This window comes from Anser brachyrhynchus (assembly GCF_964034855.1).
Source record: "Anser brachyrhynchus genome assembly, chromosome: 1".
Lineage (NCBI taxonomy): Eukaryota > Metazoa > Chordata > Aves > Anseriformes > Anatidae > Anser > Anser brachyrhynchus.
In genome coordinates, this window is record NC_137694.1 from 185110942 (window position 1) to 185122597 (window position 11656).

Genomic DNA, 11656 nt, shown 5'->3' on the forward strand with positions numbered 1-11656 from the left:
GAAAAAGCCACCGTTAATGTATCCTTTGTGTGCAGGTAGAAGGAAATGGCTGACGACACACTGCACCTAAGAGCATTACCTATCTTGGTTATTTATTAATAACTTTCAAAGCTGTACAACCAATAATGACAGACATGTTAATAATGCACAAATTAATAGCTTGTGAGAGAGACATTCTGGATAAGCCAGAATTTTACATTTGGTTATTCATTCATTCTCTTCCCAGCTTCAGTATAGTCACCTTCCAGTAACTAACAATCACATGCAGAGAGTTCCCACAAATACTAACAAGTCAATCCCCGAATCAAACAAGGCACCATGGCTAAAAGAGTGGTTTTAAAGCAATCAAAAATGGGGACAACTGCATGAGGCAGATCCCTTCTCTATGTTATTACTTAACTCCAGGCATCTCTATAGTCCAGCAAAGGTGAGAGAAAGCTCCTTCTGGCTTAGATAGCACAAAAGGAATTGTGGTGGAAATCTGCCTGTACAACTCAGTCCCACCTGTAGCGCTTAAAGGGAAGTGATCTGTTTTAACTTTAGTGGGATTAAAATGGATGTCTCCGAGCTAGTCAGCACAGTTTTCCTTCATGGTCAAGACCAAGGGCTTTCCCAGAGGGTCATTAGTCTCCTCTTAGCATAAACATGTAAGATGACACATCAGTGGAAGGCATTCCAAACTGTACAAAAGACACGCAATGCCCTAAATGCAGAATACTCAAAAACAGGAAAAAATGCGTCTGAAATGTAACTGTTTGTGCAAGAACCAGTTTTGATCAAAGCTAAATGAAAGAACAAATTGCAACTCTTGCATCGTGTCTCATTTTTGCAAGACTTGGATTGTTGTCTCCCAAACATAATCTTGTTGACTTGTGAAAATGGAAAAATGCCCATCTGATCTTCAGGCAGCTCACATCCCAGAAATGGTCATGTGGCTGCCCTCAAGGTCTGGGGTTAAACTGCACTTTAGTCTGCCACATTTAAGCTGGTGTCTTTAGCTATTGGCAACCGAAACCTTAAGGCAGCACACCGCTATTTGTAAGGGGACCTCACCCTCACAGCAAGGTCTCAGTGTGTTGTGCTGTGAGGGTGAAAGGACCCCACCTCACCCCATCCCTCGCCTAGGAGAAACCCCTTGCCTTGCTGACATAAGCAGCTTCTCAATTCTACATTTTCCAGCAAGAGATTTTACAAGACAAAGAGGCAGGGGAAGAGAAGAAGCTGTAAGACATCAACAAGGCATTTCACTATTTTACCCTGATTGTGCCACAAACACGATAGTTCCCTCTGCGACAAACATGGATGGATGGCAAGTGTGGTGGTCACAGAAAGTACCAGTGGCAGTAGCAACAAGAATATTTCTGGCTTCAAATTCAGGTCAGCAAAGGCTATGCCAAGACATTGAAATTTAGCCCATGCAAGGACTGACTTTAAAACAAAACAAAAGAAACAACAACAACAACAAAAGACAATTTAGGACATAGACAATTTATGGTAACAGGTATCTACTTATGGTTTGAACAGGTAAAATTATTCCACTTTTGATTAATGCTTTGGTTCTTGAGACAAATTATGAGGTCAGTGCAAGAGCACAATGAGAATTGAAATTATATTAGTGGGTGGTAGGAATTGTCCTGCAGTTCAGCGGAGCGAGAATTATTATGCCCATCAATAATAAATGTGTAAAATATCATGAAACAAAAAAGTAGAATTTAGCTTGTGAAAATGTGAATGATCATACTTTTATTATGGCTTATTTGTTACTTCCAGAGGTTTAACATAATTATAAAACTGTTGATTCAGGGAGTTCTTCTGACCAAGCCCATCTAGGCTTCCCTTGTTGTCACTAGTGTCCCAAAGTGCTGCAGCAAAAAGGAGTCAGATGATCTCCATAAGACTCACTCTTGAAGAACAGAACATGCAGTAATTCAATAGTTAATAAACACAGCAAGGCAAATATAGGGCTCATCACAGAGAGCTAAGGCTGTGTGAGAGCTTTGTTGAGGAATAAAGGAGACTCTTTAATTCACTCAGCTGACTGCTCTAAAGGGACTCACTTCTCGTCACCATGCCAATCAATTTATACATAAAATACTGCTATGTTAGAAATATTACCAGTTATCTCAGACTTTCTGACCATTTTCTAGGAGCCTCTGCTTGACTCTTGTTGGCAGGGAGGGACAATGCTCCAATTGTACATGGGGACTTAGCTGGGACAGCCAAATTTCGGTAGCATAGAAGTGATATCTGAACTAAGGAGCCACAGGAACGGTCTGCAGCCTTGGATTGTTCTCTGTATAAAATTAGGAAATGTGGAAATACTTGCTTTATAAGAGATGTTCACTGATGTTCTGTGATGCTGGAAAGACTGTTGGACAGAAACCTGTCCAAATGTTTGTTCCACATTTCTTTTGGTTTCTTTCTAGCAAAATGATGCCTTATTAGCCCCATTGCAATAACATTTGGTTGGATCAGCTGAATACTCTCCCAGTATTTAATATAGGAGAAAATTCAACCAGGCCAGCAAGTGATACACTTATGGCATTGGTAACTTCAGTAGGCTTAATTGAGCTATCTTGCAATGGAAAAATAAAATTCATGTCCCAGATTATAATAATAATAATAATAAAGACAGAAAATATTTATTAAGGTGAGCACCAATGAGGAACTGCCATCAGAGTCAGCAATCCTGAAGAAATTAGAGGAAATTGTTATTTTTTTCTGCGCCTTCAAAATGAGTTCTCCAGTAGCCTTCATCCTCCTCTTCTGGCTTCTACTTCCACTCCTTTTAGCTGTCAGCCAGGAGGGAGAAGGTGAGGGAAGGTACTTGAGTGTCCCCAGCGCCCAAATTTGTGCTCTATGGGAGATGTTCAGGACATCAGAAACAGGAACTGTCAAACCAGTTATTTTCACTTTGCTCTCTCTCCCCTCCCTCTCATTCTCACTGCAGTTACGCACTGACAAAACTGATTCAGTTGTAAGACAAATATCACAACTTTCCTCAGGGCCTCTGGCCTCCCAAACCCAAGCAGACTGGTGAAGAAGAGCAGAGATTTCCACCACAAAGACAGTCTGTGCTCAGGAGAAGGCGGAGGTTTTGGGGAAGAAGATCTCTTGGGAACAGGGTTTCTGTTCTCCCCGGGGGGCAGAAGGGGCTTGTTAAGATAGCAGCTGGCAAGATATGTACTTCTCACTACTGCATGAACAAAGGGAAGATAATGGGTGAGGTTAGCTTAGAGCAGCAGTAGCTGTGGAGCATGGCAAGGCTGTTTTCAGAGACAGTTCCACTGCTTGGTCTACACAGCTGCCATCCATGGTCAGGACTGATTCAACTACAGATCAGTCTCAGTTTATAAAACAGAACACAAAATGGGTATGAATGGGTTATTATTATTATTATTTTGGCTCCAGAAATTATTTTTATTGTTATTTATTGTTGTTATTGTTATTATTAATAAAAAAACCCATCATCCTCAATCTTAGTGACTTTTCCTTAAACACATAAGGATGTCTCCCAGTTGAAAAGACACCACTTTGCAGATGTCTGCAACATGAAGTCAAAGGAAAAGAAACTCTGCACTGTGGGGTCACACCAAAATCTTGCTGTTGTGCCTGTCTTTATCAGGGAAGGTTTCCTTTGTCTGGTCTGGCTTGCTTGTCAGGGGACTGAGGTCTGTTTATACAGCTATACAAATAGCTCTTTGGATTGGCAGCTGTTACACTCTGCCACATATGAACTCACACTGAGACATTTTCATGGATCAATTTTTAAAGGGAACCTTGCAAAAGCTATTTATTTTGCTTTCACTTTTTTTTTTTTTTAGTTGGATATGCACACTTATGCTTCTCTGTGAGGTATGACTCTTAATGTAGTTAGTAAATTGTTTGGTCCATAATATAAACTATATATATATAAATTATAAGCTACTATAATTAAATAAGTATTTTCTCACTCTGTCTCATAAACACAGAAGAGCAAGTGTATACAGTCCCATAATTATTTATACAACTAATCTTAAAATTCTTTATGCTTTATTTGTCCTTCTTGGGGTATGTATAAACAATCATTTCACTGCTTCTCTTGTACCACAAATTCTTCAGACTGACTAGGACTGTAATTTCTAATGTAACACCAAATAGTGCAGTCCAAAGCCATGCTAAAATATAACATAGTAAGATAAAATTAAACTCTCATTTGAAAGCCTCTGACACATGTTTATAAGAGAGACCACAGAAAACTCACCCTAAAATAATTATTCTGCCTGTCCTTTGTCTAAAGGCAAAGTCCTTTCATATTTACTCATCAGGTATGCTATTGATTCTCCTGCTGACCCAGAGTTCAGTCCAGCTGTCTGGGATTGAGATACGTGCTTGAGGAAACTAGTCAACCTTAACTCAGGGAGATAGACTTGATTTATTCTGAATGTACGCTCTGTGCCCTTTCAGTAACTTCATCTGGAAAACCTTCATCTGTAGGTGTTCACCATGTTGTGAGCACCAGCAGTAGTTTTTGTTCTCTGGCTTGAAGTTCTTCCAAAAAAACTTTTCCCCCATTAATCTGTCTAAATGCTAACAAGACCAAACTCTTCTTTCAGTTTCCCCCGGCCTCTTTCACCTCTGCCTGGCAGGAAGGTACAAAGGACAACTTCACAAAGCACACTTCACAAACCAGCGCTGCAGTGATGCCCTCTTTGCTGCATTACAGAGAATTGTGACAAACACAAAAGGCAATATTTCACTCCTGACATTACAGAAAATTAGATTTTCAAATCCTTTTTCAACACCAGACCATGAAGTGTGCGTCTAATTTGAAAAGCTCTTAAACAGGAGGGTAATTTCTCCCTAGCACCAATGTGAATGGAAATTATTCTTTTTTAATTTACCATAATCTAAGTCATGAATTAAAAAGTGAATGTAGGCTCTAGTTGCTATTGTCATGAAAAATTGGCCTTTTTGCCTATAGTTTCTTTAAATGTTCTGCATTTAGCCCTCCTAGGTGTGTCTACTGCACTATATATATATATATATTATATGTATATATATAAAGTCTCTGTAAAAGAGGAAAACCAATGTATCCAAGAGTTTTCTGTTGTCACTAAGGAGCCTGGATTTTGGGGAGGGTAAACAACCAGTTTACACATCCTGTTCTGTGGATTTGGGAGCATATAATGAAACGAAGGAAAGCCAGCCATTTTTAAAGGCAGAATTTAGAGAACTAATTTAAAAACATCACTGACCCTCATTCCTTGCATTTCCTGACTTACTGTTATATTCAAAAATGTTTCACAACAAAAGGAGGAAAAAAACCCTATAATATCCTCAACTACAGCTCGTTGGGTGCCTGTCTGTCAGAGGCAGTTTCCTTTCATTTGCTCGGATCTGCTAATTAAATCTAAAACATTCAGTTCACGCAGTAACGCTGAGAAACACGAGGAACAAGGGCTTCTCTTCCAAGCCTGGGAAAAGGCTCTGCTCCAACCTCCATCACACCCGAGTCAGCTCAGGCCAACTCCACTGATGGATCAGAAGCTGTCCCGCTTATTTTGATCCCTTGGTTTTAAAGTTCAGAGATGAAATTCAAAGAGAAAGGGGGAATGGGGGCAGGTTACCAGTGTTGGGAGAGTTGTGTTGTTGTTGTAAATGAGAAGCTGCTCAGTTATAACACATTTCAGGGCCACGAGTTGTGATACTTCCCCAGGGAGTGGGCAGAGCACCTCCTGTTCTTGCCGAAACAGGAAAATCAGAATGACTTGTGTAGGAGCTCAGGGCGGCAGTTGCTCAGGTGAGGCATGCTGATCTCTTCTTTTTGCAGAGATTTACCCATGCAGCTCTGACCCTTTGCAGCTATTTGGATGATCCACATGCCTTTTGGAATTGTCAGATGGGTTTACCTGTCTGGGCACACCCATCATAGCAGAAATCTTCCCTCTTGCCAACACAATTCTGCAGAAAACTGCCTCCCACAAAATGATACAGAAGACACTGAAAGCTGCCCTTTCAGTGGCTTAGGTGCAGCGGGGAATACTGACGTCTTCAAAAGGGGACTGGATGGATATCCCCAAAGCCCTGCTGGCAGCAACTGGGCCAGTAACACCCTGCCCAGATTATGTGGGTTGCACATTGCACCTAGAGATAAAAGATTTAACTGTGACAAACTGTGAGCACAAATGATGTTTGCATTTATTTTGTCAACATATATTGGAGGGAGCCTGGATCTGCCCTTGATAATATGTGAGCACGTGTCCTGCTACATATTTATGGCACCAAGGGGCAGGCAGGAGGCTCCCTCTGAGCACCAGGCAGCACTTGTGTGCTGGGCGGGCGGCTGAGCACTGGCCCAGGCTGCCCAGAGAGGCTGTGGGGTCTCCTCCTGGGAGAGCGGCACAAGGCGACTGGACGGGGTCCTGGGCACCCTGCGCTGGGTGGTGCTGTGTGGAGCCAGGATCTGGACTTGATGATCCTTGTGGGTCCCTTCCAACTCAGGATATTCTGATTCTGTGATTATTCTAGAAATGTCTGCCATAGGTTATCTGTATGCATTTTCCAATGAGCTACCGAAATGTGTTGACTCAGTGTGGCAGCATCAGTGCCTCTGACCAGGTCACACATGGGATGTTAATATACTCTGAGACAGACAATGTTGCAAGAAGAATCCTCTAATCCGCCCAGTAACCATACACTGATGGTGCTGTAGCTTGAAGCAGCATTGAGAAAGCTTTGAAAAACCACACTCTGAAAAAATAAAAATATTTTCCCTGAAATCCTATGGGTAGAAAAGGCCAGGTGTATAATACATGTGTGCTCTGTGTAACTGAAGCCTGCATGGAAAGGAAACCAAACTACTCTGCAGAATATTCCCATCTCTTTAACATGCCACATCATGTGCATAGATCATCCTGCTCCCCTTTAACAATATTATCTGTGACAGCATTGTGTGTCTTCACTGACAGCATTCACATCTGAAATTTCTGTCTTTTTGCTCCCAGGGCCTTGCTGTGTCTGTTTGCAAAGCACCGCCTGGTCTGATGATGGAGCAGAGCCTGCACGCTGAAGGAAATTGTGCATGTGCGTACAGAGCCCTGGTGCCATCCAGTGGGCAGTGTGCTGCCCACTGTGGAAATAAGTTTTCCCAAAGAGCTGTGAAGTTGCTGGTCCTGCTTTCAGAGATCCGCTTTTATTTCCCAAGCCAGGCAGTAGGGGTGGCAGGGTTCGGCTCTGGGTTGGTAGGTGCACAGGTGTGTGAGCTGTGTGCTCGAGCTCCATGGTACTCAGTGCAATTTGTCAAGGGTAATTTTGGGTTACCCTAAGGGTAACCTCTCTTCATCTGAGGGAAGGAGTGCTAAACTCCTGCATGTACAAAAGAAGAGCAAAAAAGACTAGTACCCCCTTCCGAACATGCCCAGGTGATCCCCTGGCAGTTCGGCATCAAACACACGTCATCTTCTGAGACAATCCTGGAGGGATTTGCTTTGGGATGCTGAGATCAGCTCACCGCTTGACATCACATATCCACAGCCTTTACTTGGCTGCCTCCAAAACCATCTCATCTGGATGCAAGTCCAAGTTTCTGGCCAGCTTTTTAACCTCCTGCCGTGTCTGTCACTTTGTGAGAAAATGCCATAGCAGGAGCTATGGTGTTCAGGATATTTTTAGGGTATTTTTTTTTTAATATAAAGTCAGTGTGTCCTCAGTTGGCAGAACAGCTCAGAGCTGGTCAGAAACACCTTGTTCTTCCCAGCCATATCTGCCTCATGGCATTAGACCCCATAAGGCATGATGAAATGCTCTGTGCTGACCACTACTTTTAATGCCAAGAATAGGGTTTATCTCATTTGCAATATGAGCCTGACGCAACTCCATACCTTATGGACTTTCTGATTTACTGCAACACGCTCGTCTCTTCCCACTCCTTGTGAGTCAAGAGCTTATCTGGGAAAACAGATGCCTTGAAAATGCGGGGCGCCCGTTCTCTGTTCCAGCTAAATTCCACTTATGGGGGGGTGTGGGGGGATTACTTTAAATCATCTTTAAGCTCCCTATATTTCATGGTAGGCAGAGGGCTAGTTTTACTTCTCACAGATGTTAAAGCACATTAAGGTATTGTGATATAAGGCCGCCTATTTAGGAAAGCTAACATGTTTCTGGCACACAGCAATAGGCAGAGAAGGTCCTAGCTCCTCTGCCATAACAAATATCACTGAGGTTAGAAGAACAGAGAGGAAAAATACCCCTAGTAGAAGATATTTATCTTACTTTCATTACTTATTCCTCTTTACAGCCTGCAGCTAGCCTTTCTGCCGCAGGGGTTATAGTAGAAATAATGTCTGGCTTAAATGTATTTACAGTGCTCTTAAAGAATAAATAACCAGATCTACAACTCAAATACCTGAAAGTGACCTCTCTAAGGAGCCAGACAGGCAGGATGCTCTACACAGAGCAGTGCGAGACCACATTGAAGTGAGATAATGTGGATAAGGCGCAGAAGAATGCAGCTATGAGCTGAGCAAAACACTCCTCATGCAAATGCAGGTAAGGAATAAGGCATCCCCCCTTCTACTGCAGCTGATGATGCGTTTGAGAGATGTGCCTTGAGCACCTCCCTGTCTGCCTTCAAAGGCAACCCCCAAGCACCATTCCTACGGCTGAATACGCCCCCTGCCAACTCTCCCGTGCTACTTTTTGCCCCTACCACTGAAAGCAGAAATGCCTCCTGCCAAATCATTTTCCAACAGAAAGCCCGCAGTGAAAAAAGACTAAGATCCCTGCACACAGCCCCAGCTTCTTAGAAAGAAGCACACTAGTTATTCATGGTCAGAGAAAAGAAAAAAAAACATTTCCCATGCTTTGGGGTTTGGGGAGCCAGGCAGGCCTTGCCGAGGTCCAAGTTTATCTGCAGTTATGGTGACCCCTTTAAAGGGCAGTAGAGAAAATACGGGCAGGGTCAATATTTGCAGACCAGTCTGCTCATATCCATAATGTGCTTTATTTGGGATAAATGAAGACTGAGCTACTGGGATAAACTGGTGGAGGGGTACTGGTGTAAGAAATGCTCCTTATGTTTCTTTAATGCCCCTTAAATTTTTTTTCCTTCTTTTTTTTTTTTTTTTTGGGGGGGGGGGGTTGGGGAGGAGAAGGGATCACTCACAATACAAAAACTCTGGCGGAAAGTCATGAGACAGAAAGGGTAAAATTTGGGACCAGAGCCGTGCTTAGATCTCCTCACCCCACTGCTTGCATCTCTGCATCAGAGAGAGGAGAGGAGAGGAGAGGAGAGGAGAGGAGAGGAGAGGAGAGGAGAGGAGAGGAGAGGAGAGGAGAGGAGAGGAGAGGAGAGGAGAGGAGAGGAGAGGAGAGGAGAGGAGAGGAGAGGAGAGGAGAGGAGAGGAGAGGAGAGGAGAGGAGAGGAGAGGAGAGGAGAGGAGAGGAGAGGAGAGGAGAGGAGAGGAGAGGAGAGGAGAGGAGAGGAGAGGAGAGGAGAGGAGAGGAGAGGAGAGGAGAGGAGAGGAGAGGAGAGGAGAGGAGAGGAGAGGAGAGGAGAGGAGAGGAGAGGAGAGGAGAGGAGAGGAGAGGAGAGGAGAGGAGAGGAGAGGAGAGGAGAGGAGAGGAGAGGAGAGGAGAGGAGAGGAGAGGAGAGGAGAGGAGAGGAGAGGAGAGGAGAGGAGAGGAGAGGAGAGGAGAGGAGAGGAGAGGAGAGGAGAGGAGAGGAGAGGAGAGGAGAGGAGAGGAGAGGAGAGGAGAGGAGAGGAGAGGAGAGGAGAGGAGAGGAGAGGAGAGGAGAGGAGAGGAGAGGAGAGGAGAGGAGAGGAGAGGAGAGGAGAGGAGAGGAGAGGAGAGGAGAGGAGAGGAGAGGAGAGGAGAGGAGAGGAGAGGAGAGGAGAGGAGAGGAGAGGAGAGGAGAGGAGAGGAGAGGGACTGCATCTGGCATCGCCCTGCATCCCCCTCCACTTGGAGCAGCAGTGGTTGGAGGTGCCCTACTTTTGGTTTCCTTGGACACCCTGCTGTCAGCACGCTTGTTGTCCTGTCCTGTGACCAAAGAAAGGCCTGTGCGTGAGGAGAACTTGATAGCTCAGAGGGATTTAGGAGATGTGTGCCTGTATAGGCTTACACTCGTGTGCATGTGCCTGCATGTACCTGTGCGCGCACACATGCTCGTTTTTGGGAGATTTCTGGGGGGTCAGCTCTTCAGGGACCGTGCAATTGCTGAAAAGAACAGAAGGTGGCATGTTTTCTGCATTTTCAGGCGGCAAAAGTGCAGTAAAAGAAATACAGGAAGGAGCTAAAGGAGGCGAAAAGGAGGAAGGCAATAAAGTAAAGGAATACAGAAGGAAGCGGCTAAGCCCAGACCATATCCAACTCTGTATGTTTCTGCTGTTAACAATTGTATTAGCATTGAATGCTATTTTTGCCCATTTCTGTAATGTAACTCATTGATGCCACGAGAGCTGAGTTTACTAGACTCTGAACAAAAACATGGTCTGTTGTGATGCATTTCATTTCCAGTACTTAAACATCTTCTGAAAACTGTAAAATGAAAATGTGGTCCCCTTCCCCTTCCCCTTCCCCTTCCCCTTCCCCTTCCCCTTCCCCTTCCCCTTCCCCTTCCCCTTCCCCTTCCCCTTCCCCTTCCCTTCCCCTTCCCTTCCCCTTCCCCTTCCCTTCCCCTTCCCTTCCCCTTCCTCTGTTTAACCAACAGATTCACCCAACGCTGCATGACAGGGGCATGAAACACCCGTTTGCCACAGAAGCCCCCAGCTCACCAGGCGGGATGTCTCTCGCATCTCAGGCTCACCCGTTCGCTTCAGGAGCAGATGCCCCCCCTGTTTGGTGAGGGGCAGGCTGAAGGTTAGGTCTGATGGCAGCAGGGGGATGGCGAGGGCTCAGATGGACCAAAGACACCCTTCCCTCCCCAGCTGGGGGTGCTGGGAGCCACCGAGTCACAGCTGGTGGGCACTTGGGAGTAAAGCTGCACCTCTGCTGCCCCTGTGAGGAGCCTTGGGCTGCTTCCCACAGCAGGCGTCTCTGCTCAGCAGCCAGCTTCCCTCACTCCCTGGGCAGCCCAATAGATTTTAATTTTGTACCTTCTCCAAATGAAGGAAGCTTAAAATGTCTGGGGACCTGGCAGCAAGGACTCGCGTGGCCCAGACGCTGGCAGCATCATGCTGTCCCTGGCCCTGCTCACTGACTGGGCCTTTCTCTCCGCTTGGGGTCATTTCCAGGCTAGTGAGCGACCACAAACAGCTCGCAGCAGTCACAGAAGGGGAGCCAAGAGAGCGGCAGTCCAGGAGGAGAGCTCAAGGACAAAGTTGCCATGGGTAATGCTTTCCTGTCCCCAGGCTGTAAGCACTCGGGATAGGGAAATCCTGCTGCTGCAGCATCTTGATGGAAGGTGGATAGACGAGGCACTGACACACGATTTGGAGCACTTCTGTCATTCAACTTCTCTTGTTCTCAGTACATTCACTTGCACCTTTCCAGGCATGAGGCATTTGGGGGAAGGGCTGTGCCTCTCCTGAGCATCCTGCAGCAGACCATGCCTGAGGAGCACAAGCTGGAAGCAGACACTGCAGCTGCCAGTCCCAGAGCTGCGACTGCTGCAGTCAGCATCTGGAGGACGGTCCTGGTGCCACCAGTTTGATTAGTTTTTGGCTTCAGCAGA

The 11656-nt window shown here is 45.4% G+C and overlaps 1 protein-coding gene across 1 annotated transcript in view; it reads right to left on the minus strand.

Annotated features, from left to right (window-relative positions):
• The window catches only part of LOC308188510 (complement C4-like), a 56818-nt gene extending 46042 nt beyond the window's left edge, over positions 1–10776 (minus strand). The window contains exon 1 of the mRNA XM_080577673.1: positions 10758–10776. The gene's annotated coding sequence lies outside the window, so the exon portion shown is untranslated. The remainder of the gene's footprint in view (positions 1–10757) is intronic.
• Between the last annotated feature and the right edge of the window lie 880 nt (positions 10777–11656).